This window comes from Apis cerana, linkage group LG5 (genome assembly GCF_029169275.1).
Source record: "Apis cerana isolate GH-2021 linkage group LG5, AcerK_1.0, whole genome shotgun sequence".
Classification (NCBI taxonomy): domain Eukaryota; kingdom Metazoa; phylum Arthropoda; class Insecta; order Hymenoptera; family Apidae; genus Apis; species Apis cerana.
Window position 1 is genome coordinate 3,012,082 of NC_083856.1, and position 27,028 is coordinate 3,039,109.

Consider the following 27,028-nt stretch of genomic DNA (forward strand, 5'->3'; position numbering starts at 1 on the left):
GACCAGTCGTGGACCGGTCGTTGGCGAGCAAAAAGGAGAAAAAGAGATAGGCGATATTCCAAACTGGACATTACGCAAGATGACCAACCGGTCCAGCAGATGTTGGTCCAGCTGCAGTAGCTCGATTATCGAGTTTTTTAGAGAAAGAATACTATAGTTGGGAGGGTCGAATCTTGTAGATTCTTTGTGTTAAAATCAGTTAGATTATTTTTATGCGTCTTGTAGTTATACTACAAGTTAGATATTAGAAGTTTTATTATTTAATTTGTGGAAAAAAAGAGTGGAATATTGAATGAGAAAGGTTGTTGATCTTTCATGTTTTTACATATATTAATATGTAAAATAGCAAATGATGCTTCATCTGCGTATTTTATTGTTTTTTATTTATATCTTATTCTTCAGAACTGAGATATCATAAATTTATATATTGATAGATTTATTCAAAAAGTTTATACATACATTTGAATTTAATATTTAAAATCTTATTTATAATAGTGTACCTATAAAAAATGCAGACAAAAATTTTTTTCTATATTAATAACTAAAGAATTTTTTAAGTTCTGTCATTATTGCATTGAATAACCAATATGTTTTCTGTATAAAATATGTTTTGTACAAAGTTTTTGTAAAGATTCGAAATTATTATATTGATTTTTTAAAAATTATATTACTTCATGAACAAAACATTTTTATAATTTGATATTTAATCATTAGACAATTTTTAGAATATATGCTGCAACAATAGACAATAAAAAGTTGCTTTTTAATTTCAAGAAAAATAATTAAGCATTAAAAAATTATTGATATAAAAGGTTGAAAATGAATAAATATTTCTTGTTTCCAAAAATCTTTATTCAATTTTTCTTCTTTGCTTCCAGTTATTCCAATTTCGTTCGACAATGTGTTATTTTTATTGATTAATATTTGCCAAAATGTTATCGAAAATTCATATTTCGTAAAATATTAGAAAGCAAACCGAAACAATGCGATTAATTTGTGCAAATTGTGCTCGTATAACGAATATTACAAAAATATCTGGAAATAGCGCATCGATATATAAAAGGTGTTGAAATGAAACCAAAAGATTGTTGCACAAATAATTAGTTGCGCGTATGATCGGAAATAAATATTAATTTTTAATCAAATAATTTCTGTACAACGATACGGGTTTAACGCGTACGCCGCAAAATTTCACGTTTATTCGCAGCCACGAAATATTTTACCTTCCACTGAGGAGAACGACACGCTCATTAATGCTATTGAGTTTGTTTGAATGAACGAGATATTCGCGCTTCATAAAATTATTAAAACCGTCCCATCAATTAAAGCATTAATTTCCCTTTCGTTGACACAGCCACTTTTAATTATTTCCACTTTCATTCAATTGCCTCCCGCATCAAATTATCGAAAATAACAGCTCAGCGAATAATTTACATTCTTACCTTCAATTTTCCGATAGATTCACATGGTATTAATATTCCGCTATATATTAATATCTACATCAAACAATTATTTAATAACAGTAATTATTTTATTAATAACGGACGGATTTAATTCTCTCTTCTTTTTCACCGATTATTGTAACCTTGGCCGTGAAATTTGATTTCCACATTAATGAAATTATTTTTGGATAATTGATTCTTTATCGGCGAATATAATAATACCAATTTTAACTGATGGGCATGAGCATTGACAAAAATGTTTCGAATACACTGTTCCAACCGTCAAATGTAACAAATGTTTGCAAGATTTTTATGACAAAAATTGTACTAACCAACGGAGTCCACACTTCATATTCAAGTTATAAAATGGAATTATATAATTTCGCAACTTTTTTTTCACATCTATTTTACGATAAAAATTAAAATTTCCAAAATATCAAAATTTTTAATCATAGTTAATAACATATGACAAAATAAAAATTATTCCAAAAATACAATATATTTCAGTCGAAAGGTCTTAAACTGAAACCCAGAAAACTATAGTGATATTCAAAGTTGGAAATTAACATTGGATCGTAGTCGAACGTCGGCACAAAGCGAATAGGGCGCAGTGGTTTACAGAAATGTGGCGAATAGTCTGCGCATGAATAAAGTATGGCCGCGTGTCGCGGTGTCGTTTAAACTCGGCGGAAGTTGTTTAAAACCGTGGGTCCGCTGATTAGCGCGAAAAGGTCGGGCAGCAAAGGGCCGCTTAGTAAACAATTAGTCGGCCAGGTAGCCGGGCAATAGGTGGCTGGTTGCATGCTAATAGGGCCGCGATAAAGAATGAAACTTGCCGTGGGGGAGGGGAGGGGAGAAGTATAATCCGGCGGAATGAACTCGGTAAATAAATAATTAAATAATTAGCGGGCCGCATGCCGGAATTGTCGACGACTCCGCGCGTTTTCTCGGTTTCTCGCCGCTTAAGAGTCGCCGCCGTTGAAGAAAAGGGGAGAAAAACGAACTGGCTGCTGCGGGGGTGGCGGCCGCGAAACTTTTGACCGGCCAGCTATCCCTCCTGCGAACCGTGAGCCGAGACACTGCTTTTTCGACGTCTTCGTGGCGTGAATTTCTCGCGAAGGGTTAAAAATACCGAGCTCCTCCACCGCCGTGACTCTCAACTCTTCATTTTCAAGGAAGAGAATGCGAATCTTTCGTTTCGAATTGATTTTTGCGAATAGTCTTTTTGAGTTGCCTTTCTTCACGAGATGAGACGAGATAATGAAAAAACGATTATGTGAATCGATCTATGGATATTTTGAAATTTGTTTTTCTGTTCTTTGGTTTGAATGGTGTTGCGTTTGAATGAGTTAAAGTGATGATTGAATGTTTTTTGAATGGTTCTAAGAGAGAATGAGAACGATGCACGATTTTTGTGTGATTTCTTGTGAGAATTCTTTGAATTTTGATCGTGGTTCGTTTGATATCCAATTGTTTGATATCATATTGTAATTTGTAATATTGAGATTTCATTATTTTCGTTTCTTGAAATTTCTTCTTTTTTAGAATTGTAAATTTATTAAATATATATTATTAGATTACGATATAACATCTCCAGTTGCATCAATTTTCCTGATCAAATCAAAAGTTCAACGATATCTCTACTACATTTTTAGATTACACAATTGTATCACTTTTGCATTCTAAAAATATATATATCGTTTCATTCTTTCTCCTATCTTCGTCTTATCGCATCAACGAGATACAAGCTCTCCAAATAATGAATTCGATATTGCGGATCGAAGATGTCATCATAAGTCGAAGGAAGCATATTGTGAAACGGGAGAGAAATTTTGAGAACCACCTGCAGTTAGTCGGCGAAGTGGCAGAGTGTCGGAGCAGCGCGAGGAGAGCATTATAAACTCTTCTTGGCCGTGTTTCTGCCGTTTCTACTTTACCGCTTTCTACCCTGCCGTGCGAGAAACTAAAATGAAAAAGAAGTGGCTGTATGTGTGGGTGATATACACGTGCCAGCGGCGTTTTATCGCGCGGTTTATGTTGCACACTCGCCACCCCCTAAAGCCGACATTTGCCTGCAGCGGCAGGAGTAAGAATGCTAATTGGAAAGCCGGGGCCATTTCTTTCTTTCGTCTTGCCTAGGGAAAGATATTTCCTTCTGCCGCCTTTTTTACACCGGAAATTTATAGCGTGTGCCTTTTCAAATCCTGCCAGAGATGAATTTCGATGCTTCCAACTGTAAACTCCTTCGCCGTGTTTAGAATTTTAATTGGGATCGTTTTTTAACTTTAGATTATGCAAAATGAATTACTTTTTGCAATGTGTTTGCGTTGTCGAATTTCTAGCTTTTTCGCACTCTCTTTTTATTTGCGTTTCGATTGAAATTTTTAGCATGCTTGTTTTTGTTCCCTGACTATGTTCAAAATTTTGTGTTGGTAATTTTGTTTGTTAGTTAGTTAGAGTTTGATTTCTTATTGAATATTTTATAGTAATTGATGTTTAATAATTCTTTTCTTCGAAACATGTTATTATTTTTATATATTTTCATTAATTGTTACTTAATGAATTATTTATTGTCTAATAAATTTTCAATGTGAACGTACTTCTTCATCCTCAGTGAATCAATTCTTCTTATCTTTATCTAAAATAACAAGATTTTATAATTTTGATACGATTGGTCGATCGATTGAAAATTTTGATATCGAATATTGATACTTCTATTAAAAAATTTGTATCGCTTTCTACTATCGCTCTTCTTTTCTTGTTTGAGCTGCGAATAAATTCCAATTTATTCAACGAGTGTCTTCAAAAATTTATTCTCCAAAGTGTCGATTTTGTTGCGAAAAACTTGGGAAAATTTAATGGAGAAGGCCGCGATGTGGTAATTTCGAGATGGCTCTGTTCCACGAAAGAAACTTTGTCAGGGATTGTACCAGAGCCAGTTTATGAAACGGAAAAAGTTCTGACCGTCAAAAGAACTTTGAACTTTGGACGACCCTGGATATAGGGGACGGGGAAAAGGAGGAGTATGCGATGCACATGGGAGCTTAAAGGGTTTATTATAGGTGGTGTCGGAAGTTAAGGTTGCAGCACAGGGGCGTGGCAATGCTGAAAGTAGCACAACCACATTTATGTAATGGCGTTGCGTCAAATAAAATTTTTGTCTTTCCAATAAATATCATCATGAATTTTGCGAAAAGTTTTACAAGTTGTTGTTTCTTATTGTTTCGAAATGAAAATTTCAAGTTTTTCCTGAAATTCTTTTGTATATTTTATAATTCGAATCGCGTTTTGTAATTTAGAATAATATTATTTCATTATTTGTTTCAATGATTGATAATGTTCGATATAAAAAATCGTTTGTTAAGATTTTTCCTTAATTTTTATTCGAAGATAGATTTATTTTTCTTTGTTTCTTTATAAAAACTGCAACGGTACGATGTAACACGTGTCTCTTTCAATCTTTTTGAATTTTATCATTTTCCAGTTTTATCCACAATTTAAAAGCTTTTGCTTCCTCTTCTATTTACTCGCATATCTTCTCTATTTTTCCTTTTTTGAATTTTGTACGAAGTTTTGTGCTGACGAAATACGAAATGTATTATTTTCTTTCTATTACAATTGAGATCTTCTTTTTTTAAAGAAAATATTTTCAGAAGATAAAATATTTTTCCTATTAAAATGGAAGACAAATTTTGTCACCACTTTTTTTTTTCCTTCATATTCTTAGCTCGAAATATTTTCAAAAGCAGATAATATCGATGAAGAATGTCCAATGGAACACGAATTATCTTATTTTCTCGTTACTATAATTTCTGTATCTTTTAAAGAAAATTTTTTCTCCACTATATCGAAACTAAAGAAACGTTTAATCGTTCCTCTCTTTACGAATCTATCTTTTTGATTTGATAAAATTTTTTCAAGAGTATAATATCGACAAAGAATGCTCCTCATCCCGTGTTAGGGTAGGACGTGTCTGGCCAGGTCGCCGTGGATAATTTTCGGAAGGGTTGGGCCGCAGAAAACGCTTGAAGTGGCTTCCACTTTTGCGCGGGTTTATGCTTTCCGGTTCCTCCGTCGCTATTATCCAGCCTCCTCTGTTCTCCGCTCGCGTTGTGCCTGAAACAATAAAACACGTTCATGAATGAAACCCTTCTCTGCACCCTCCCTCACTCCTTCTGACACCCGCCTACAATTCCACACCCTCGCCGGCCTTCAGGAGTAGACTACCACCCTCTTTTAACGCGCTTTATCATCCTCCTTCCATTCATTCGTAGCTTCAGGTAATAAACTTGGGGTACGCTGAGGGAAGAACGGCGGAAGATCTTTGCTCGGTCACTTCGCCACGCGTACAAGCGTACCAGGAAGAGTTGCTTCCTCGTTTATTTTTAAAAACGGAAGGGTGGATATATCGTTATAATTACCGTGGGGAGTTCCTGTTTCGAAGGTCAGCCGTGATTTTCAAGGGCGAGTCCGTGAAACGATTCGAAGGGAAAAGGGAGGAGGCATTAATTCAGAGATTTGCATTACGTGTGATTTCGAAGTAGTCGAAGAATGTGGAGGTGAATTTTTTTTCTTTTTTAAGTTTCCTTCAGTGAGTTTTCAAAAAGTATATTTTATCGAATAAATAATTTGATCAATTATATAAGAAATAAAAGTAATTTTTAAAAACGATCTTGAAGAAGATAGGGGGAAAAAATCAAATATCATCTTGATGGTTCAATTTTATAATAATGTTAGCTACGTAGATGACCGGTATAACGCGGTTATTTGCTAGTTGCTTACGTGTAGTTATAGCACGTTGTTTTGTTGTTATTTTGCCAAGCATTTTCCTATGTTTTCTTGTTCTACTTGCCGCTTCCTATAATAAACTCCTAGATGTAACGCAAACGGGAGCGTGAAGAAGTCTCTTGCTTGATTTTTTATGCACATGAACGCCCGATCAAAGCTTACATAATCTGTTATTTATAACGAAGGCTGGCTACCTAGGATAAATAGAATGCCCGATCTAAAGGTCACTTTAGATCTTCTCCTTTCTCCTGTACACCATGGAACCGTGAGACGCTATCTAGTTTGTTTGGAGTATCTCTTTATTCTCTTGTGATAACATCGAATTAAAAATAGAAAATTTTCAAAGAAACATTCAATCGTGAAATTATTGCAGAGTATTTGCCTGTGTTTAATTAATGTGAAAAGTCATCCAGAAATTTGCTCGTAATCTCGTTTCTAATGAAGACTCGTGAAAATGATATCTAATGAAGAAATTATGATATACAGCAAGTATAAACGTTATAGCAATCAGATTTTCGATTTGTTATCATCAAATTGCGAAACGATGTTTAAATTTTAAACATTCGTATCGAATTGGACAAAGAAGAAACATTCGAAAAAGGAAGAGAAGAAGAAGACAGATTATCTTTCTCGATTCAAATTAAAATCGTATAAAAAGGAATGGTATCTCGGAGGAAACGTGTAAATGCATTTAATTGTTAAGTCAGTCTCGAGACGAGACGAGAGAGACCGAGTGAAATGGATCGGAGAAAGATGGAGAGTACATGCAGACAGATAGAAGAGACAGACTGAGAAGGCTCCTCATTCGTAGCACAGAGCTAGAGATCGCAGTGGGCATCCATTGGCCGGAACTATGGGGTGGGTTGGCAGCGCTATGGGCTACTATCGGCTCCTTGGGGATGTTTCCACCCCTATTTCTACCAACTACCCCCCTTACAGTGTACACCGAATACACTGGTATAGTTATACAGACTCGTACATGCCGGGCTGTTGGGGTATTGATCGTCGTTGGCTCCAGAACACCACGTTCTACCTACTTCTCCTTCACCTGCAATAGCACGTCCTTACACATCCTTGCCGCTCCTTCTATGACCGGAGGTGCATCCCCCTTGGTCCACGTCCGATTTCTATCTCGTTGCTGGCCACGGAGTTCGGACTGAACTCGGTATCAGGATTCGTTGAGGGATGATGCTGGTATATTCTCGTTATCACGAAACACTCTTTCGTCGAAGTAAAGTAAAAGTGGATCATTCGTTCGAAATGTATCTCTGGAGGAATTTTTTTTCGTTTGTGAAAAATAAAAAGATTTAAAAGCATCGAAAGTAGACGCTTTTTGTTTTAGTCTCAATGTCTTAATAGTATTTTTTATATAGATATTTAATAAAAGAAGCTCGTTCAATTTGTTGTCTTTCTTATTAAGATGAGGAATTTAAAATATGTTAATATAAATTGAAGAGTTTTCTTTAAACTCTTAATTATATGTAGATAATATACAAAGAGATGAATAATAATAATATATCACATGGAATTTTAAAAATAATTTACCATAGAAAAAAATCTTTAATTGGTTTGTCAAAATAGACGAATATTTAAAAAAAAAACTTATTTCTTAGGATCGATTCAACGTATAACATTTTATAAATCAGATATTTACTTAATTGCGATTTCAAACTTTATATGTATCTGTAACAAAAGATTCATTAAATTCTCGTAGACTTATCTGCGGTGAATACCTGTGGAATACAGAAAAACTGGAAAGAGACGGAGCCACGAAGGAGAAAGAGAAAACCAATGGAGAAACGGAGAGCGCGAAAACCTCTGGTAATCGAAGACTCTTATCTTTATTGCTGAAATTCCACGTATCTTTGGGAGCGAAAGGACCGATGGAAATGAGGACATTCCGTTCCCCGGCCGGATTGGGTTTCGACGATTAAGGATCCTTCTAATCCTTCCAACCTGACATTGTATTCCGCTACCACTATTCCTCCACTTTTCCTCTCTCACTCTGCCCTGTCCGTGATCTTTCTTCATTCATTCGTGCACATGGGAAAGTTGCTTACATTCGCAAATAAATTCAAATATGTGGTCGACACTGACGAGTTGCGAAACTATTTCGAACTGTTCTTCGCGTATCCAAATGTAACTGATGAAGTTAATGTTTTTATTAAATTACAGACGTATTATTAACGTATATAAACTTGGAACCGCTATTGGAATTGTAATCGACACCGCTATTTTAGAGTTTGAAAACGATTAATATTTATTTTTCTTTTCTATTCTGCAATTTCGAACGAATAGAACATATATAAAGTATAATATTAATATTTTTCTTTGTTTGTTATTTTTATTTAGAGATCAATTTGAATCGAATTTATTACTCATGACTAACGAAGGGAAACTCAAATCAGGTTAATCATAAAAACTTTTAAAGAATAAATAAATGATAAATAATCAGATAATTATAAATAAAATGCATGTAAAGTTTTAAAAATTAAGTATATTTTTTTTCAAATTTTAAATGTATTTTACTTATAAATTGGCTGATAATTTATACATATCATTATTATTAATATGTGTAAATTTATTAACGTATTAAATTTCATTTTCATTAAAAGTAATTTAATTGTCAAAAAGTCATAAAAATATTGCATCCATTAAATATTATATTCAAACAATATATCTTTTGAAAGAAGCTTTTATTGTAAATAGCTTAAGTAAAATTACGACATTTCGTATGGTATGAACGAAGCAACGGGAAAACTAAAAACGGAGAAACAGTACAACAACTAAAACGAACGCGAAGCTTTTAACGTAACATTCGAGAAAAGTTTCCGATACGGTACTGTTTACATTGAGCAGAGCGTATCGCGATTCGGTCGCCGGATCAGCTGCAGACCTTTTTCTACTTATTCGATTTTCGAGGCAAGCGATCGATCAGCACGACAATGCACGTGAGATTTTATTGCCGTAGGTGATTTCAACGATGTCCGTATTTCCACGAGAGATTTTCTCAGAAAGGAAAATCCACTTTGCGATAAGTGTATGAAAAGTAATCAAAGGGAAGAGAGTTCATTTCTAGTAATCGAGATACGAGACTTTACGAGAGTTAAATGATAAAAGCTCGTTAACCTGTTGAAAGACGAATTATTATTTTTTCCTTTTCGACAGAATTTTTATTTAATATTATATTTATGAATATTAAATTTGAACAGATTCCAAATATATCCTTATATAATAGTTGCGCAATAATCTTGCATTTTTCGAGAAATAAAATTTTATTATTTTTCCTGTGTCCATTAATATTAAAATAAATAAATTAAATTGTTTTTTTATAAATATATTTTTGCTATTATTAGAACTTTTATTTGAAAGATAAAAGATACGAAGAATTTTAAACATTTTATTATATCTTAAAAAATAAACTAATCAAGAAAAGTATATGGTTAATTAATAATTAAGATTAATAATTAAGATATATTTTAATTAAATTATACACATGCATTAGTGTATAAAAATTAAAAAAATACTTTCAATCCTCTAAGTAGTTAAGAAATAACTTATTAATTTATAATTATTAAATTTAAGAGAAAGAAGTTAATTACTTTTCCACTTTTTTCAATGATCAAGCGCTTCCTTTTCAACTTTACTACCTTTTTAAATACTTAGCGCGTTTCTAATTCCTCTTTTAGCCGATTACGTTTGATTCAAGACTCGTTTACGGAAAGTGCATTTCTTATCCTTAAGAAAGAAAGAAATTTACGAAGTGGTGATAATGCTTTTCCTTTGAATGGAGGGGATAAGTCAGAATGGTGGATGCAGAGGGTGGGGCGAATGGTATGGGGAACCACGTTTTCCAGAGAGGGTAAGACGGGGCTAGCAGTGGTGGCGGTGATGGTGGTGGTAGTCTAACATTTGCAGGGGAATATGAAAGGGGTTTTGCAAGGAAAGGCGGGGTAACAAGATGGCCGCGACCACCGACGTAGGGGAAGTAAGACATTTATCCATAAACAAAACTGTGCTAGCTTTTGCTTCCACTATGCTGGAAAAGTAACTAACAAACATCGCTTAAGGGTTTATATCATCTTTCTTACTAATGATGAAGTATATTTCGCGAGTTATATTAATTTAATTCGTTTAATTGTATCGCTACTTGTATACTGTAAAATGAAATTTTATTATTTCAAGTTAATGGATTAATCACGTATCATTATAATTAAGAATTTTTAAGAAGATAAATAAAATTATTTTCTTAATATTTTTTAATAATTTCAAGAAGAAAAATCTTAAAAATTTCAAACTATCTCAAAACAAATATATATCATTGTTTTAATTATTTATAAGTCAATTTTGAAATATCCTATAGATATATAGGACGCATCCCAGTTGTAAGTAACTCTGTGGTCAACCCGACACACGCTTCTGAATTAACTCCGGGGTCTATTCTATTAATTAATCTCATTACTTTAATATCTCTACGGATCTGTGCTCTGAAATTTATATCTTTTCCCTCCGAAATATCGAAAAATATCAAACAATTTATGACTAATCAGAAATGGAATTCCAGTCTTTTAAATATAACTCGTATATAATAAAATTGATTAGAGTTATCAGATTTTAAATTTAAATTCTAAACATATATATGTAGAAATATAATCTTGGTCAAAATTAAACGTCAAATCGATAGTATTATATTTATTTTCAGACTGTTTAAAGATTTATATTATATCAACGTGTATTACAAAAAAATAGCACATTTCTTGTATTTGTCAGAAATATCTGTTATTATGTAAGAAATCATGAAGCAATCTTTCAAATATTTGACCAAGTTTCCTTCAATTATTACCAATATATTAACCATGTTATATCAAATTGTAGTTAATGTCTAACTTCGAAAATCCTTTATTATGGAAGAACAATGCTAAAAAACTAGCATAATAATTATATTATGCGTTGGAATACATTATTTGTAATATTGTAAAGAAACTTCATATATCATAAGCTCTTTGTTACTTTATAAAGTTGTTTCTCATTATATTTTCGAATCTCTTTTGATTTTATTATCTGCAGCTAGATTAATTCGAAATATCATTTATAATCAATAATTTATTTCTATTAAGATAAATATAGATATTGATATAGAAATATATTAATCAATAAATTAATTATCTGTCTTTTCTACCAGATAAATAAACCAATCCCATTAACACTTCCCTATAAAAATAAAAAATACGATAAATAACCATCGCCGTGATTCTTCCACGATGATCACGATGAGTACTCTCGCAGTACCGGTATCGTGACGGCATTCAATTTGCGTCGGCGCGAAGATTACGCGGTTCATTAGGCGATTACCGAGGCGACGAAAAGTCTGCTTAGAAGGTAACGAAAAGGAATCGGTCGGTCTCTCGCCTTCTTTTTTTTTCACCTTCGAAGCGAGCGATCGCAAAAGAGGCGGCTGGTCGGCATCACCGATCGATCGATCCAGTAGTAAAGTGCCACCCGGTACTCGGGCGGAAAATAGCGTTCGGTGGATGTTGACTACCACCGCTCCTACCCCTTCGACAACTCGAACGAGAATGCCCGTTGGTTGGATGTATATAGCTTTACAGGAAGTCACTCTGTACCTTCGTTGAATGACCAGTACACACGCTTTACGTACTGCTACAACCGTTCGCGAGCCATAAGTATATAGCCCGATGTCGCTATGTCTTTTGCGTGTACCCGTTGTCCCTGTGTACCCGAGGCCTGTGCTCGCGAGAATACGCGTGTGTATGTATGTGTATGCGTATGATACGGACGTACGTAGGTACGGATGGACGGGCAGGCTGGACAGAGAGGGTGGTAGCTGCCCGGACAGAGAAATGAGAATAGTGTCGGTCTACGAGCTGAGTGGAGTTGGTGAGCAAATTGCTCAAAGTAATTAATCGCTTTTGCCGGGTTGGCTTGCCACGCTGCCGGCTGAAGCTCATCCAAGGGGTGGCACCAGGTACCCTAGGAAAAGCTATCGAGGGACTCGGCTAAAATGGCTGACTTAACGAGCCTGCTGTCTAGGTACACCTACAAAATTTTCGAATTACGATTATAGGTCCAAGGTGTTTGTTGGCTGATACCCTCGAACGCTTCGTTTCCGGGATGAGTTCTTGTCGACTATCTTTTCTAAAATCGAGACTATCTTTTCTAAAATCGTTACTTTGTTTCCGTTCGATGGAATTTCCTCTTTGAACGATAAGAACATTTTTTACGTGAAATTATTTCAAGAGTTCAAGAGATAATTCAAGAGTTTCGTTCGTATCTTTTGTTTGTAAAAGAGAGAAGGCTTCGATATTAATTTGTTTCACTTTAGTTTTCTTTTTAATTCAGAAAAGTGGTTTTCAATGTTTCAAGATGAGATTATTTTAATAATTTTTAATATAGATATACATTAGTTTACGCTGATATATCGAATATGTTATTTGTTATGTATTTATTTTAAGAGCATCGCGCTATTGCGAATGTTACGCGCAAATATTGAATCGTTATAATGTAAAATTGGTCGAACGTTATTACAAATTCACCGGAAAAGCGATTACACGCGACTGTGGAAATAAATTATGCGGCACGATTATTAAATCTATATACCGCGGGCGCACTGTACCGTACTTATAAACCATGTACTCGACAGAATACCATATTAAAATATTTCGCTTTCAAATGGTACTTCCGATCCGTACATTTTACACACTACTGTAGTTCGGTAATTGTTCGTTTTAATAAACTTCTGGATCATTGATTATTCTCTTTCGAAAATTTGTTACAAGAGAATTACGTTAGTCGCGCTCTTCCATCCTTGAATAATTTTTCGAACGTAGCTAAAAGATTTTTCGTCGATTAAATTCATTTTCATTTTCGTATCTCTCAAATCAAAAATTTCCACGAGAGGACGATACTTTTCAGCAAACAAATATCGACAAATATCTTCGAGGAAACATTCCATGAAACTACGTGCGTTCTCTGAATTACCATATCTCACGAGATTGTTTCTCCTTCTCGCGAGAGATTTTCGACGTTATATATGTGTATATTGCACCAGAAACTCAAAGAAATTGCAACTAGCGGCGCTTGCGCTCCGTTGCAACGAGAGAGAACTAGTGGAAAGGGAATGAAAGGCTTGAAAGAGAGGAGTGTAGTGGTACGGCGCGAACGGAATATAAGACAGGTTGCTTGGATGGGGAGAGGGGGGGCGACGAGGAGGAGAATAGCTCGAACGAAGATACGAATTCGTTGTGTGAGGAGAGGGAAGGACAAAACCGTCTCGAAGGAAGAGGACAAGGACGGGTTTTTAAAACAGAAGCGTTGATGAAAGATGGATGGGCAGAGTCTGTCGAACAAAGACGTGGCGCAGGCAGTGCGGAAAGATACGAATGGGGATAATAAGAGACAGACAAATTTGAAGGAGGAGCGCAAAAGAAGAGGACTGGGAAGGACAAGGACGAATTGTCGGGGGGAAGATAGTGGAAAGCATGAACGGGGGAAAACAAAAGACGAAGGAGGAAGAGATGAAGCGATAGGGTGAGGCAGGGACGCAAGAAGGATAGGGGAGCATTTAACGAGGACGATGCTGTTCTCGAGAGCAAGTGGTAGCAAAAGAGGAAGACGCTTTGGTGGAAGGGAGAAAGGTGGAGAGGATAAGACGCAGATAGATAGTCGAGACTAAAGGGCGAGGGTGGTCGATGAAAGGAAGACGCAAAATAGGTGCACGAGGGGGTGAGCGGGTTGAAATGGGACGCGAATAGCCAGGCTTAACGCGAAGACGAAGGGTAGGGAGACGGTGGAGAGGGGATGAGTACGGTGTTTACGGCGAAAACGAGGAAAAGAGGACCGAAAAGCTCCCCACCACTGGTGGAAAATCTCGGCCGTTCAGAAGGCAGCAGTCAGGAGTCGACGCCGCGAGCTTTTACGGCTGCCTCGAAGAAGAAGAAGAAGAAGGAGACGAAGAAACGACTTTCCACCTCCAGAAGGCGACCGCCTCGGGTCACCACTACCACCACCATCCTGCCTAGAGCCTAGAAAAGGGGTGGGTGCCTTCATCCGCGGAACTGGGCGCGACTAACCTCTATTGATCGTAAGAAGACTTGCACACCTACGATCCTCACACTTTCATGCAGCGGTCTATACCGGGTGGCCCGTGTCCAAACAACTCGTTAATATTTTAAGACGTTAACGATTGTACAACTTTTTCACAAATGTATCATGTATCCAATCTTTATATACGTTTATCCTTTTTTTTATATCACTTCATTAGATCATTGAATCTTATTGATATATCACATATATATATCAACATATCAATTTTCCAATCAGAGATAAAATTGAATTGAATTGAATCGTCTTTTTTTATTAAATTACACGCTCAATTTCTTTCAATCAACCACATTTCTCTTCGTCAAATTCCAAATTTTCTATATTATCGTTACTGCAAAGCCACCCGTTAGGTTCCGGATTCAGCCCGGCGGGGTTTTGCAGGCCCGTGGCTTCGTAAGAAGCGCAGCTTCGGCCGCGACATAAGAACATCGTTGGTGGTGGTGGTGGTGGTGGTGGTGATACAAAGGGGTTTCGTCGGAGGTTGCCAGAGGGAGTGCAAGGAGGGGGCGAGACGGGAAACTAAGTTGTATTGATCCTAGGCTCCAGGGGTGGAAAACCAGGCAGGGTTAGTACGTGTTCTTAATCGCCAAGTGACCACCCTCGCGCTTTCTCTCTCTCTCTCTCTCTCTCTCCGTTCCACTCTCTTCCACCGTGGCTCCGTCTCCTCTTCCTGTTTCTCCACCTTCCAACTGCCCCACTCCCCCTGGAGCAGCACTAACATCCGACCAGCTAAAGGGGTCTCGGTTCTCACCCTCGAGAACCGTACCGTCCAACCACCTTCCGAAATCGCCGACGCCATTCGGCCGAGGCATTGTTTCAGGATTAGGTAAGGAACTGCGGCATTGTTCCCTCTTGTGTGATGCATTGTTGCCGACGATGAAAAATCATCCTCTTATCGGATCGTTCCGCCTTTCCGCGTCTTTGTCCCCGGCTTCCTTAAATACGGAAATTGCTTAAGCGATTTGGGGTAATCGTGGAGGGTTCCTTCTTCTCTTTTCTTTTTGTCACCTCTTATCTTCGTTGGTTTTAAATTGATTTCACACTGTTCTTGTATTCGTTAAATTGTATTTATTTATTTATTTAGATTTTTGTTTCTTTTGGTCTGACAAATAATATTTTGGATAAGATAAAACCGGCATTCCCTTAACGTCTTTATCAACAGAATCCGTTCACAACCTTTCGACAATTATCGTCTGTTCCATTCTATTTATATCACTTCGAGCTTGAAATTCTTGTGCGGGGGTGTGACGGGTAAGAAATTCGACGGCTAGTAGACAATTTCATTACAGTATCCCGAAACGATGCTCGCTTTTCCGTTTAAGGGTGGAAATAGTCGGTAGTTCGAGAGGCTGACAGAGCGTGTCTGGCAGCATATTATGTCGCTTAAAATTCAAAATGGTGAAAGACATCCAGTGAGGTGTCAGCATTAATTGGATTCTCTTGAAACTCGTATGTTACTGTCCGTGTCGACTGGAAACGTATGAAAGGAATGATGTGTACGGCCGAGGGTGACCAGTAGTGTCCGAACTACGGAGGGGGAAGGAGGGGGAGGGGGAGGAGGCATGGGGGTGGCGGAGAGGGGGCCGAAAACACGATTAACGAATACGCTGGCCGCTTTGCTTAAATTTCAAATTGGCGAGGTCAGATCGTAGGTGAAATTGTGTACAACCGCGGTCCGTTCGGTCGCCAGTCGGAGTTAATTATAGAATGAAAATTTGAATTATGGAACGTAATTAAGCTCCGCTTTTATTCGTACACCGGGGGGAACACCGTGGACGATATCGTTATGGGCATTCATATTAATGGACACCGAAAATGAAACGATTGTGTTCGACCGAATAATCGTCGGGACAAAGACATTTCTAATGCCGAAACAGGGAATATTATTCATTTTATCTTGTTAATATATAAATAATATTCAATCGGTATTGCGAAATGTGCCGAATTTTCGAACGAATTCGCGAACGAATGTCCCAAGATATTCAAGACATTGGATGGACCAGTTCCCCGAGAAGGAATTCGTCCCACGACCTTCGAACCCTATGAAATTCTTCCCCTCTCGCTAAGAGGAGTTACCCTCTTCGAAATCCGGATTCTGCGGTCCAGGGATTCCGGTAGCAGAAGGTGTCCCGTGGGATTTTCGGATGCGCGCGGGTAAGACCCGTCGATTTCTAGTTTTTGTGCACGCTCCTCGAGGATTCTGGTTTCTGGCATTTATCCATGAGTTGGAATCTTTGCCTGAAGCACGAGAGCCAAAGTATGCTCCATGTCGAACAATTCTTAGTGTCGTAGCTTGTCTTTATGAAATTATAATGAAATTATATTTCATTATAATTTTTTTTTACTAGAATCAATGATTCCAGATATTAGACAAAAAATTCATTGATTTTAACGGAAGAATGAAAGTAAGGAAAAATTAAGCGATATTTGATATTTGCTTCGGGATTCAATAAATTTATCATTTTGCAATAATTAATATTTTTAAATTGTCAGGATATATTGCTAAATATATTAACGGAGAATTAATTAATTCTCTCCTGTCAAAGTAGAGAGAGAGACTATTCCAGATACTCATTTCATTAATTAAGCTTTCATTCTAAAGTTCTCTGTGATTATTGTTTCTGATTCCTCTGATGGCTTTACCGGGTAAACGAATCGTGTGTATTGTGCTTGTCTTGTCATTATATATGTTGCTTCAAGTTGGCATTTCTAAACTTGTATTATATTAATTAATTAGATTTCTAATTTTAATAAAGATTTTTGAAAGTATATGTATATGTATATGCATTAATTTGATGATATACTGTAGATTTCTTCAATAATAATTTCATTTAGACACTTTCATTTATCAATAATATTGTATAAAGAATAAAATTTGTCAAATTTTATTGTAATATTAAATCTTTCTTAAGTCAAGTTCTTGAATATGTACACAATATTGTATCATAGAGTTTGAAACAAAAATTGAGACAGACAAATACACTTAAAAAATCACGAGTGCTCTTAAAAATAGAAAAATTTAAAAAATAGGACGAAATACGTTGCAAACACTTATTGGATCAATTATTAAATTCCTAATCAAATTTCAATTCTTCAGCTCCTCTCTCGAAAGTAATTCTCAAAAATTCTTGACGCTCTCGAATAGACTTCTCGCATCTTTGAAAACCACGCGATAGTTGGAATTTTTGATTTGAGGAAGCTATGCATCACCACGAGGCACCCTCCGCGTCGTTGGATTCGCAATTCGGTTCAACGTTACACGATCCGGCGGCGTTACAGTTACGCTGATTGTGTAATTTCTCGCGTTGCTGCGGTAATATTTCCGCGCTGGTTCATTGGGAGGCGCGGCCCAGCCGCAAACAAACCCCGAAACAACAATTGATTCCGGCAAACACGTCGCGTCGAGGACGCGTGCAAAACAGCGAACAAGGGATTTTCTTGCTCGGTATTGGACAGGGGGTTGGCCCGGCCGCGAAATTTACGGGATTGTATCCGTGCGAGAGGCTTTTTGCCCTGCCACGACACGACTTTGCTTCGTCGTTAATTACGCGCTGATAAGTTTCCGACCAGTGGCGACAAGTTTTTGCCGGAGATCGCAGGGCAAACGGGTTCTTTGGTAAACTTGTTGACCTCGTATCAACTACGAGTCTTTTCTCTTCGCTTTTCTTAGTTTTACGATTCACGAGGATATTGAATATTCGAGAATATTCAAATGAGACGAATTTTTGGACGCTGAAATTATTTTAGGAATTTGAATTAATACTTTACGTGACCGGATTTTAACTCGTGCACGAGTATGGTATGATTCATTCTAATTACGTATTTTGAAGGAAGAAGAAAGATAGGACGAAAGAATTATTAGAGAGAATTATATGTGAATTCACTTTCTAGATGACAAATGAATTTTTTAAGAAGAGATTTATATAATCAAATATTAAATAAATCTAATTTTATAATTGTAATCTCTCTTTTATTTTTTTGTTAAAAGAAGATTTTACAATAATAATTTTTTATTTTCTAAATTAAATTACTTAACGAATCTATGAAAAAAAGAAAAAGCGATAAACATAATTCTTTGCACAATTTCTAACATTTTGATCGAGATGATGTTTTTAATTTTAATGATTGAAAGATTCCCTTCAATTAATCTTCAGCAATTTCTTCTTTCTTTTAAGATGATCGTATTATTATTTTTATTGGAGTATTCCTTTTGCGCAATCTAGAAAGACTACAGTGTAGTAATCCGATGGTCGTTTCGCAGGTAATAGGTTGAAAGAAAGCTTGCTCCGTTCGAGGATCGTTGAGCGTTAAGTAAAAGTGCAAATGTGCTCGTCGGAAACCAAGTAAAACGAATTCCCCAGTAGGAAATCTTTTCTTCGCCGCGAGAAATTTTCTCTTTTCGCGATATTTAAACATTTATCATCTTTAAAAAGCATTTGGACATAAATTCACTTTTAATTTTACGACGGTGCTCAAAATTAATTAGCAGTTATTTATTTACCAAATCATTTTGAATAAATAAACAATAATAATATTTTATATTCAATAAAAATATATAAGTACATAATTGATTTCGAATATTTTTTTTAAATTTTTTCTATTTTCTAAATAGTTTTGATGTAATAAAAAATACTCAGAAAGTTTCGAATGTTATCGATATTAATGAAAAGGAATTTTGATAATAAATATTTAAAAGGAAACTTTAAAAGTGTTCGATACAAATTGCTTTCGAATCGTGCAATAGTCATCTCGCATTATATGAGCAATTGCCACTGTATCAAATAGAAAGGGACATGGCAATTCGCCTTTTACGTACCCATAACAATAAAAGCATTGCATTCACCGTTTAGATTGCAAATTGTACGAATGTACGTTTATGTGGTTCTTAATGTTAACACCAAGTACGAAATAGTTGCTTGAAAAAGACTATTTCCATGTAATATGTTTCCTGATTGTTATGTAATTTATGAAAAGCTGAAGAACTTTCGCTTTAACGATGTGGTATCTGCATTTATGCGTTTGAAATTCTTCGAATTCATTTTCTCTAATAAATTCTTCCTACAATTTCATGCTTAAACGGCATGAAAGAGTTTTTAAATAGTCAAATACCTTCTTTCTCTTAAGCGAACAAAACTATTTCTATATAATTTACCGTAACATATTTGTATAATATCTTAAAATAGATAGAAAAAAGAAGATTTTTGATGGAGATTTATTTGCTACTACAAATTAATATTTCAAGACAAATTTAATAAAATTCTAATAAATTTTTATAGCTTCAAGCAATTAAACTATCCATCGCTATAATGAATCCACTTCCTTCGCTCCTAATCTCGACACACGTAAATCTCTGTCACCCCCTTACACCCTCTCCATTCCATTATCCCATCTAATTACAATTCGTCAAATTTACCCATTTTTTCTCCCCTCCTCCTTCTATTTCCCATCTCGTGTTCGACACTCGAAACCATGAGTGGGCTCCGGATTTCCAGAAAATCTCATTTTCCATCCGAACGTCGGCCGAATCTTAATCGGTCGACGGAAATATGCTGCGAGATGTATAATGCTCCGTAGGAAATGACGTCATCACTCAGGGCAACGTTAGAGAGAGACAGGAAGAGGTGGACAGCGCGGAGGTGGAGAGGAACGGAGGGGGCGCGAGGAACCGAAGGGGTTCGGCACCACGAGGGAGAACGGCCACCGCCAAGGGGAGGAATGGGAGGGGGGAGGGGGAGGGAGTGTGCGGAGAATGAAATAGACAGAGATAAATAGAGGTGGAGATACGTGTACACACGTATTGCGCGAGGAGAGTGTACTGGAGATCAGGCGGAGGAGAGGGAGAGAAAATGCGTGATGCGTGTCATAAGAGAGAGAGAGAGAAAGGGGCGGGGGTAGTAGTCGGAGGAACTACTAGCGTAGCTCCGACAGAGAGGGAGATTTTCGCGAAATCCCGGCAGGTAGCCTTGGTTGAGTTATGCTCGTATTTCCCGTCAACACATCCGATGATGTCTACGGTAATGTAACCGAAATGTATGAACGTTTCGTACTGCCACATTTGCACGTGTAAATGCCTATCGTTGCACGGACCCCTCCCCCCTCCGCGACTCCCTCTCGCTCTCTCTTCGCCCTCTTTCTCTCGCGCACGACACAACACGTACGCGCAACGCCACGCACGATCAGAAGTCCGTGTCACGAATCGTACGATTTACATGTCGATAAGCTCGTTGATTACCTTCGTTGTACTAAAGTTTCCATAGGGGAACCGCGTGCGCTCTATGCTCGTTCGTATACCTTTTTTCCCCTGTTTGACGGGATCCGAGAGGCAATCAACGCGGATTCCTGTTTGCCAAGCGGTTTGGTCTCGTTGTTTGTGATCCATTTGTTCAACGGCACGGCACCGCCGTTATAAACGGAGTTTTGTGGAACGATTTCGACTTGTCGGGGGAGAAGGGGGAAGAGGGAGGAAGGGGGGAGGGAGGATTTTAGCGATTAACAGTATGAAATGTTTATGACGGTATTTGAAAATAAACTAGGATCTGCTTGGAAAAATAGCTCGAGAACGAGAAGTTACCTCGTTTCTTTTAAGATATTTTCAGATTTAGGATGAATTGTTTTATCGTTTCGAATTAAAAAATTGTTGTAATGATCGTTGTATCTTGATAGGTATTTGTATTTTATAATTTCGTTATGAATAAAAAAAAAAAGAAATCCTTCGATATCGGCGGAAAATTTTCTATAAAAATCCATTATCTTGGATCATTTAAAAGCACACGATTTAAATTCACTCTTATTCGATACTTTCACGTGGTTCAGGAAACGTGAAACTTCGTTTAACGTGATTCTAGGTCACGTTATTATTCCCTTTTTCCATGATTTAACGGCGGATCGATAACCGATCCGCGCCCTCGGAGTTCCTCGAAATAAAACCCGAATCGAGGCCGCGGGACGAAGGGTGGAAAACAAGCGGCTCTAGTTCGATTCTCTTTTCACCCCCACTTCGTTCCTGCTGAAACGCCCGCATGCGCCGTAAAAAAGCACGGCTGCCACGGGTTTTACTCTTCGAGCTTCGTCTACCGGTTAGCCGATAAAAAAGCTCCGCCGCGAGACTCGTCGTTGGACGGTGTTCCAGGCGCGTTGCCGTGTTGGTTTCTGTTCGTGCTGAATTTCATCGTGACCGCGTTTCTCTTGGTGCGAGAAAATCCAGTTCAGTGGATGTACGAGAAGAGTCGGACGAGGGGTCGAAGGTTGGAAAGGTTGGAGAAAGAAAGGAAGGATGAAGGGGAAAGAAGAAGAATTTCGACCGTCCGAAGAAGAGGCAACAAGACGAAGGGGAGAAAGAAAATTTTAAGGATATTGCCGCGGTTATCTTCCACGATCTCAGCATCTGTTCTCGTGATCGTTCTAGTTGACGTCCATGGCCTCCAACGGTCGGCTATAAGGGTTGCTTCTCCGTGGAAACCCGGGGGTGAGAATAGGAACAGACCACGCCTCTTGTCTAAGGTTACCCCCACCTTGATCCTCGAGCAGTCTCCCTCCGCCACCGTGCGGGAAACCTAAGATTTTTCCACTTCACCCCCTTCCATGCCACTTGCCGCCAGTATCCTCTTGGCTGCTACCCCCTCCTTCGCTACTCATTCACCCCTTACACCCGCCCCTCTCCTCTAGGAGAGAACCAACCCCCCTTCTTCTATTGATCCAGGTCTAAGGTCGTTTCTTGCGCTCCAGGAGCTGGCTACGCGAATCCCGCTGGACCGAAGGAAACCCCCGCCTTTCAACCCTTTCTTTTCTTTTTTCTTCTTTTCCCTCCTTTCTTTTTCTCTTTTTCTCGCGTAACCTTGAAAACTTCTTTTTTACTCGACCGCGAGATTTATGCCGGCCTTCAATGGAATTCCTCGCACACATTCGTTCCATGTGTACGCGTGCTATGCATGTGTAAGCAGGCACGCACGCCTCTTTGATAATTATCCTTAATCGTTTTTTTTCCAATTAAGAATGATTCGTTCATTTCGTTTGATATCGATGTTGCTTCTATTTTTATTTATTTTTAATTGTCCTTTTTTTATTATTTGCTCTTCATTGTGAAATCTTATTAAAGCTTACTTAAAGTTAAATTAAATACGTCTCTTTAATTACCGCGGAACAGAAAATTTTACATTCATCGGGATTCTTTTTACAACACAGTGAAAAAGCACGAGAAATCTCGCGTTTTCTACCTAAACGAGAGAACTTTCACCGTTAAACCGCGACTATGTCGGTCGTTTCTGACGTCATAGCTGGAACAGTTTTATAGAATCTCCTTTAGTAGTTCTGTGCGTGTATAGAATGTAACACCCAGTCCACGTCCCATGGTGAATGAACGTGGTGGTTAAGAGAGCGCGGGGGTGGAGGAGCGGCGCTTTAGCCGGCGGCTGTTAAACACGCCGGGTCTTATCGGTAAAACTGTTCTGTACAGGGCTACCACGTTCAGCCATTGGCCACGAGAGTATCTGTAGCCTTATACTCGTTGTCTGCCAGGTATGCATGTCAGTACATTATACAACATTAATGCCGGCTCGCTAAAATCGTTCATGCAAGAAATCCATGGCGAATCGTTAGCGAATCGTTAACGACGTACACTTTACTTACTCGCTTCTCCACTATTCAGATCTCGTTAATTCCTAAAAATATAATCGATTTAATTTCGCGTGAAATTACGATCATTTCTCTCTCTCTCTCTTTTTTTTATATATATCACTACTTTATATCGCAACTTTCAGTTATCTTCAGCCGCTGTTTCTAATTTTATCGTTCTACTTCAATTATTCCAACTTCGTGTCGTCCATTGTCTGCCGCATCTATTCGATACTCGTTCGGTACATTCGACTTCGAGGGGAGTCTCTCGTCGAGGAGAATACAGTGCACGCGTTGAAGAAAGTTCAACAAGTTTCCGACGAATTGTTCCAGTTCGCTCGATTGTGTTTCACTTCGACCATCCGATGCTCGATACTTTGCCCAGTCCTGCACCCATTGTTCCCCCCTTACCAACGAGTAATAAATTTTTAAATTTTATCTCCTTTGTTAAATTCTCTTATCTCATGAAATTTCAATTCTCTTTCCGATATTATACTTAGATACTTTACAAAATTCTTTACAAAGAGAAGACAGAATTCTCTGTAAAATGTTAACAGTTTATTGTGAGATCTTTAGAGCATAGCATCTCTAGAGAATAGAGAGATCATTTAATTTGCATCGATATTTGCTGCTTCCCGGTTCTGCCCGATAGATAGGCTGCACCGTATGAACAGATACATAGGGAGGATCACTTATAAGCCCGAAGTACATATATATTCGCGGCAGCCTTTCTCGGCATTAGGTAGCAAGGGCCTTAGAGGTCTCCTGGCAACCAAGCCTATCAAACTATCTTACGGTCTAACCCTTACCAAAACCTTCCTCAACCCCTGGAATCTCACTTAGAGCCCTTAACGACTGACCCCGCGGGAGACACTGCGAAATTGAGAAAATTATCCCGGCTCCTCGCTATGTTGTGCGGAGACGATGATTGTACGGTTCTCACGTCCCCTGATTGTAACCCCGTGCGACGCCACCCTCGAGTCCAGAACTTGTACGCATATAAGAAATCCTGAAGGGGCGGTGAAATTAAATGGCCGACCGACAGGCTGCCATCTTACTTGCGAATTAAGGAAAGGGTGGCTTCGACCCTAGCGAAAAGACCCCTGCGAACTGTCCATTGTAGGGGGATGTTGCGTTTCATTATGCTTAGCTTGGAGGCTTCGCCATGATGAAAGTTATGGTAACTTGGCGTATTTTTTTTTTTTTATATTTAATGATATATAATGTGTTCCTTTTTTTTAGTATTCTTTTTTTTCCTGCTCGATTATTCGCGTAAGGATTTTGTTCTTTCTTCCTTTTCGCATGTTTGTTGATTCATTGGATTATTTTAAATGCAGAAAAGATTCTTATCCGAGATTCGATAATAATTTAGATATTTGTTATTCTATCGTTATAAATATATATTTAACTTCAAAAATTTTATAAGATTCATCAACGTACGATTGCATTAATACATTAAAACTTCTTCTTCGTAAGAAATTTACCATTTTGAACTTCAGCTAATCTTCAAACAATTTAATATGTCTTCAATCATTCTGTATTTCCTTTCTCAACTTAGAATCTTCTCTTCATTGAACGTTTTCGACTAGAATAGCCTAAGGTTACATTGTTCATCAATGATTCACGCAATTTGAGGTTTTCAATCGCAAATCGTTCATTTTGTCGATCCAAAATTGTTCCTCGTATGCATACAAGCACGTAAGTAAAGGTGCAGTGTGAGTTGACATAAGTGTGCGGATCGTAGAGGGACACCGACGACCAAAGGGTCGGTCTGTCGTCATTCTAGTACGGTTACAGCGGCCACGGAGCTTGACAGAAGTTGTAAACTTTATGGTAAACCGTGGCGGCGGCGCCGGCCACGGCCAGTAAATGGGGAAGGTGCCGGTGCAGCCGTGTGCTTAATCCAATCCGGAGTTTGTTCTTTCGACGATCGACGTAATCACCGGCCGCACGTAGTTTCCAACCTGGCTTGACCGACCTAACACTTCGTCTAAGGTTCAACCCCTCTCCACGTATGTATCTAATTTGTCGGTGTTTGTCGATGCTCGCGCTTCCCGCGCGGCCTAATTGCTTCTGATTCACGACTTTTCCAAAGTGTCGATTCAAGTTTCTTTCGTCGATGCGTCTTATTTAGCGGAGACTTACTCTCTTAAAGAGGATTATTCGTAGATAAGGATGAAGCGTTATTAGATTTTTTATAATAATTGAAATATTTGTTATAATATTTTATGTAAAGTGAAACATAAGAATTATGATAGTAAGGATTAATAATTTGTTGTAGTATTTTTGCAGAGAATTAGATATTATCGTGTAAAAGAATAATTATTTATTATATTATCTAATATAATTATTAAATGGTTCAAACTTGAAGATACTATTCTATATTCGGAAAAAACAGTAAGCATAAGATATTCATTTTAAGATATTAATATATCTATAAATTGCTACAAAATTCTTGAGAATTAATTTATATATTTTTAACATAAATCTTTCATTATATCTATGCACCTGTAATTATTAGAAAGATATATCCAAAAAGAAAAAGAAACAATATATTATAAAATTGAATTTAACTTTTTCTAACAACTTCCTTTATCAGACAGCAAGAAGAAAAAAGAATTTCTATCGTTTCTCATCATTCTATTTCTCTCTTTCTCTCCAAAAAAGATAAATGTCAAGAAACTTAAATGTATTTCAAGCGTTTCAAAGAAACTGACAATCATATTTCAAAGAAATATGATTTGATATATACGGTTTAACTATATATATGGGGAATCTATTTAACATGTAGTGACAGGCTACGTCTATTCGAGGGTGTTTCGCTTGGGACGCGATTAATTATTGGGTTCCTTTTGGGGTTGCGAAGCTCGAGGCTTTGAGCTCAGTTGGGGGTGGTCGATGGTATGGGAAATATAAGATACGTTCACGGCCGACGTAGACACTCGGCTTAGCTTCCTCAGAGTATTAGATCAATAATTCTAACCTTAAACTGGCTCGGTCACGAGCATCGAACACGGTACTGCATGTAACGCGATATTGCTTTGCGTCGAATATTACTCTGAAGCACCTTTGCTCCGTTGGAATATAATGTTTCGATGGAAATTTCGATATTTCGTTTCAATGAAGTTTCCCAGCCAATTTCTATGCCAAAGTGGCGAATTCAATTCCCTGCAATTCCATTTCTTTCTTTTTTTTTTCTTTCTTTTTATCTTTCTTTTAATTTCGTTCGATGGCTAACCTATATGGCTAAAGTTATTTCATTAGGATAAGTTATTTCATTTCGTGAAAAAAGTTTGCGGAGAAGGTCCTTAAATTATACGCCTCAATTATGGTTTTTGCGGCTAATTACATTATCGGCCAAAAGTATGAGATTGTTTCAATTTGGTTAGTGGATTCAAAGTTATTCCTGTTTTATGAGAAAAGGAAGTTTCGATCGAAATTTAATCAGATTTGAAAAAATTAAATAATAAGCGTGATTATACGGATAATCGTCATATTACATAAATTAAAAAAATATTTTATTAAATGTTTAACTTAGCGAGAAAAAAAATTATAATTAAAGAATATAATGAAATTTTATATTACTTTACTGCGATATGAATGTTTTCATAAATTCTATTATTAATAATAACAAAAGCAACAGCTTTTTTTATTAATTCATTCTAATAAAAATTAAATCTCATAATTTAAATCGATAATAGTTATATAATTTTTTAAATCACTTAAAAGAAGAATTTAAAGAATACTCACCGAATACAAGAACGAAGACGTGGAATGATCATTGAAGTCACTATTTTTCTACGAAAACGAACAGAGCCGTAAAATTTTATTACACGTTATTTTACGACCGAACACGTTTGAGAAACGACTGATTTTTAACACGAGACACATCGAGACGCAATAAAATTATTTTACTGGCCGAGAAGGATACTTTGAAGCACGACGGTCGAGAACTATTTCATTGGATCGTGAAAAATTACTTTACGAGATGAAGGGATGCTGCATGGAGCGCAGCATCCCCGATACTGACCGACAAACCCAGATTTTCGTCTCTTGAAATACGCGAA

The 27,028-nt window shown here is 37.3% G+C and overlaps 1 long non-coding RNA gene across 1 annotated transcript; it reads right to left on the reverse strand.

Moving 5' to 3' along the window:
* Nucleotides 1–830: 830 nt before the first annotated feature.
* On the reverse strand, nucleotides 831–27,028 carry LOC133666180 (uncharacterized). Its single transcript, XR_009829931.1, has 2 exons — nucleotides 26,712–27,028; nucleotides 831–5,558 (listed from the first exon to the last, which is right to left on the reverse strand). It is a non-coding gene; the product is annotated as an uncharacterized LOC133666180 (long non-coding RNA).